Genomic DNA, 5,423 nt, shown 5'->3' with positions numbered 1-5,423 from the left:
GGCATGTTTATGAAGCTATCCATGGCAAGAGAAAGTACATAGCATGTATGGAACAACTACAACAAGCTTGGCAAAATTGAATAACACGTAAACAATCTGCCAGAAATATTTTATAGCAAAAGTAGAGCAAGATTGAGTCATGCTATGGCACTCCATAATTGCAAAAAAGGTCAGGAATGGATCAACTACAACAATATCTACAAAACATCCTTACAGAACATCTCCAAAATATGCATGGATCTCTCTGTAGCATCAAGTTTACATGGCAACAAAATAACAGCAGACAGACTTAGAGAAAATACTAAGTCCCTGAAATCAGAAACATTACGGAGCCTAGTTTGCATGCTTGTGATAGTCACCACAGAGATCACAAAAATACATGGCATAAACCACTGGAAAGATGGAATGGCATACAACAAAACACATGTAGAGCTCATTCCCATAAGATGCACAGAATAAATGCAACAAAAATAACAAATCCTCAAGTTCTGCTAAGTAACAGCAGATAACAGCAATTAGCACTCTTGCACCAGAGATTTTGGCATCAAGATGAACTCAAATGAACATGGTGCAATGGAACAAAATGAAGAGCATCACGAGGCGAACAATTTGATATATTACACGCGCAAAATGGAGCTATATGCAGAGAGTTATGATGCTATGAACATGTGCACATATCGTCAAAATTCTAGGACAGAGAAAACGGGAGAGGGGGAAAAGTCAATCCGAGCTTCTTCTCAGATCCGATCGGGGCTCGGGGCGGCGGCTCGCCGGAGCAGTGGCGAGACGCGGCGGCAGGCGACGGGGACGGCGGGCGCGGGCGCGGGAAGGAGCGGCGGAGGCGTAGGAAGGGCGGCGGCGCGGTCGCGTGCGGGTGGAGGCAGGCGCGGGCGACGGGGCGCCGTGGTGCGCGGCGGCGGCGAGCAGTGGCGATGGCGGGCGGCGCCGGCGGAGCGGGCGGCGGGCGGCGCAGGCGGCGGGAGGGGCGCGCGCGCGGATCTAGGCCCGCTGGGACCGGCGGCGGGCCTGGCGGGCCGCGGCGCGGGGCGGCGAAGTGGGGCGCCCGGGTGGTGACATGGCGCGCCCCTACTGGCTGCGGGCGGCGGCGGGTTTTCGTCCGGCGGCGGCTGGACGCGTCCGGCCGCGGAGAGGAAGATGGCTAGGGTTTGGACTGCGAACGTTTTTCGGGAGGGTTGTATATATATAGGTAGAGGGAGCTAGGAGAGTCCAAATGTGACTCCCCCGATTTGACCGTACACTAATCATGCACACAAATGTGTACGACCAAGATCAGGGTCTCACGGGAAGATATCACAACACAACTCTAAAATATAAATAAGTCATACAAGCATCATAATACAAGCCAGGGGGCCTCGAGGGCTCGAATACAAGTGCTCGATCACAGACGAGTCAGCGGAAGCAACAATATCTGAGTACAGACATAAGTTAAACAAGTTTGCCTTAAGAAGGCTAGCACAAACTGGGATACAGATCGAACGAGGCGCAGGCCTCCTGCCTGGGATCCTCCTAACTACTCCTGGTCGTCGTCAGCGGGCTGCACGTAGTAGTAGGCACCTCCAGTGTCGTAGGTGTCGTCGTCGACGGTGGCGTCTGGCTCCTGGACTCCAGCATCTGGTTGTGACAACCAGATAGAAAAGAAAAGGGGGAAAAGAGGGAGAGAAGCAACCGTGAGTACTCATCCAAAGTACTCGCAAGCAAGGAGCTATACTACATATGCATGGGTATATGTGTAAAGGGGCATATCAGTGGGCTGAACTGCAGAATGCCAGAATAAAAAGGGGGGATAGCTAGTCCTGTCGAAGACTACGCTTCTGGCCATCTCCATCTTGCAGTAGGTAGAAGAGAGTAGATTGAAGTCCTCCAAGTAGCATCGCATAGCATAATCCTACCCGGCGATCCCCTCCTCGTCGCCCTGTTAGAGAGCGATCACCGGGTTGTATCTGGCACTTGGAAGGGTGTGTTTTATTCGGTATCCAGTTCTAGTTGTCATAAGGTCAAGGTACAACTCCGGGTCGTCCTTTTACCGAGGGACACGGCTATTCGAATAGATAAACTTCCCTGCAGGGGTGCACCACATAACCCAACACGCTCGATCCCATTTGGCCGGACACACTTTTCTGGGTCATGCCCGGCCTCGTAAGATCAACACGTCGCAGCCCCACCTAGGCTCAACAGAGAGGTCAGCACGCCGGTCTAAACCTATGCGCGCAGGGGTCTGGGCCCATCGCCCTATGCACACCTGCACGTTGCGTACACGGCCGGAAGCAGACCTAGCCCCCTTAATACAAGCGCGAGCTTACGGTCCAATGCGGCGCACGCCACTCAATTGCTGACGTCAAAAGAGCTTCGGCTGATACCACGACGTCGGGATACCCATAACTACTCCCACGTAGATGGTTAGTGCGTATAGACCAAATGTCCAGACTCAGATCAAATACCAAGATCTCGTTAAGCGTGTTAAGTATCCGCGAACGCCAACCAGGGCCAGGAACACCTCTCTCCTGGGTGGTCTCAACCTGCCCTGTCGCTCTGCCACAAAGTAACAGTCGGGGGCCGTCAGGAACCCAGGCCCACCTCTACCGGGATGGAGCCACCTGTCCTTTCAGCCCCCTCATCAGAATCACTTGAGGGTACTCCTACGAGCCGACCCGACTTTAGTCATCACATGTGTCATGTATATAATGTATGTAGTATATACCCGTGATCACCGCCCAGGTGATCATGGCCCGATAGTATAGCACAGCAGACGGACAAGAATGTAGGGCCACTGATGGAAAACTAGCATCCTATACTAAGCAGTAGGATAGCAGGTAGGGGAAACAACTGTAGCAACAATGACAGGCTATGCAACAGAATAGGATTAATCGAAAGCAGTAACATGCTACACTACTCTAATGCAAGTAGTAGAGAGTAGAGTAGGCGATATCTGGTGATCAAGGGGGGGGGGGCTTGCCTGGTTGCTCTGGCAAGGAGGGGGTTGTCGTCGACGTAGTCGATCATAGGGGCAGCATCGGTCTCGGGGTCTACCGGAGAGAAGAGGGGGAAGAAACAGTAAATATAAAGCAAACATAGCATCACAAAGCATAACGTGGTAATACGACGTGTCGGGTGTGACCTAACGTATGTCTACACGAATAGGTGAAGGGGGAAATTCAACCGGGAATGTTTTCCCGATTCCGGACCTGTGCCAAACAGATGACCGGAGGGGGAAGGTTGCTAGTTCGATAGGTTAGGGAGGTGTGGTGGACGAACGGACTGCGTATTTGGATTCGTCTCGTCGTTCTGAGCAACTTTCATATAGAAAACATTTTCATCCGAGTTACGGTTTAAAAGATATGAATTTTCAAAGTTTATTTGAGTTTCTGGAATTATTTGAATTTAGCAAAAATGAATTATGATGTCAGCATGAGGTAATGCTGACGTCAGCAGGTCAACAGGTCGGCTGATCAGTCAACCCAGACAGGTGGGTCCAGTGGGACCCACATGTCAGCCTCTGTTAGTCTAATATTAATTTAAACTAAACTAACAGTCTAATTAGAGGGGTGGGCCCCATATGTCAGTGAGTGATTAGTTAATCTAATTATTTTTATTTATAAAACATTTTCCTTTTTCCTTTTTTTTTAATTTTTGCGGCGGGGCCCGCATGTCAGTGGCTGGACCTGCCCAGTCAGCAGTTGACTGGGTCAACCCAGTCAACTGGGCCCACGGGGCCTACTGGCAGTGGCACTGGGGGTGGCCCCAGGCCAGCCACGTCGGCGGCCGGCGCCGGAGCAACTCCGGCGACCAAAACAGCGGCGGTCCCTTGCCGGAGTTGGCCGGAAACGCGCGACGGGGCTCGGGGAGGAGCGGGGCTAGGCCCATTCGAAGGAGCTCGCAGCGCCGCATCCAGTGGTGGCCGGGGCTTCGCCGGACTTGGCCGGAATCGGCGCCGGCGAGCGGCGGAGGCGGCGGCGCGCACGGGTGCCCGACGGAAACGAGGCTACGGCGGGCTATCGAGCAAGCGGAGGGGCTGGGGGGCTTCTACGCGAGGTGGGGAGTGCAACGGGCTTGAGCCCGTGACCAAAAGGTCACCGGAGCCTTGCCGGCGGCGAGCTCCGCGGCGAGGCGTTCGGGCGCGCGTGGGGAAGCAGCTAGGGGGCGCACGAGAGAGAAAGGACAGGGGAGGAGGGGGAAAGGCTCACCGCGAGGCTGTAGGGGGACGGCAGCGTGCTCGGGGAGGCTCGTCGGAGGCGAAACGGGGCGGCGATCGACGGCGGCCGTGCGGGGAAGAAGAGCTCGGGGAGGTCGTTGCAGTGGCTCCGAGCTTCAACGGAGAGGCGGAGGTGGTGTAGTCGAGGGCGGCGACGGCGCACGACACGGCGAAGTGGCGATTGGGGCACGGTGGCCGCGGGAACGACGGTGAACGGCGGCGACCGCGTCGGGCGTGGGGAAGGAAGGAGCGGCGCGGATCTGGGGGGGAGAAGAGAGAGGCGCAGAGGCCGAGAGGAGAGCGGGGGCGAGTGGGAGAGAGGCCCGAGGAGGCGGGGGGTGCGGGCGCCCTTATCCTCCCCGTCGCCGGCGAGGTGGTGCGGCGGGGACTGCCCCTGTTCCGACCCCGGTCGGGGGAATAGGGCAGGGGGGCGAGTGGGAGAGGTGGGCTGGGCCGGGGGTCGGCCCAGTTGGGCCAGGGGTGCTGTGGGGGGGGGGGCTTCTCCTTTTTCTTTTTCTTTGTCTGTGTTCTTTTGCATTTTCTTTTTATTTGTTTATTTTCTTTTCTGTTTTATTTCATTTAAAAGTATTTAGGTATTTTATAACAATGTGTTTTCTCCACCATAATTACCAGTGTATTATTTGGCACCCACCGAACATTTCTGTTTGAATTTTTGAAAACTTTTATTTTCCACTTTAAATTTAATTGAAGTTTGAATTAGGAGTTTGAAAAGAAATGTGTTCCAAATGTGATCAAGCCCTGTTTAGCAACATGATTAGCTTAATCACAGAGGGTTACTGTAGCATGATTCTCGGGGTGTTACAAATCTCCTCCACTACAAGAAATCTCGTCCCGAGATTTAAGAGGGGAAGTAAGGGGGAAGGGATTTGGTCGCGAAATTCTAACGAGTCTTCTCGGTCTTGGTTGCTATTCTCAAAGCGGTTGATCCATTACGTTGATTTCTTCATTTTCCTGCTTCAGGTCATCATGATGAAGCTGGCATCCTTCCTTCGGGAACTCCATCGTACTTACGAAGGACAAGGGGTAACTTCGGAATAACAGGCCTCTGAACGGTTGACTATCTGGTTGATAACATCGGGAAAGGTGGCGGAAAGTAACTCTCGAATGGAAATTTAAGAAAATATCGAGAGCAAAGTAAGGAGGTATCGTGGGGAAGTTTCGAGCGGGTAGGCAATCCTTTGATGCCTGAAGG

The sequence above is a fragment of the Aegilops tauschii genome, chromosome 3 (assembly GCF_002575655.3).
Source record: "Aegilops tauschii subsp. strangulata cultivar AL8/78 chromosome 3, Aet v6.0, whole genome shotgun sequence".
Lineage (NCBI taxonomy): Eukaryota > Viridiplantae > Streptophyta > Magnoliopsida > Poales > Poaceae > Aegilops > Aegilops tauschii.
The sequence above is the reverse complement of the archived record's forward strand: the minus strand, read 5'-3'. Positions refer to the sequence as shown.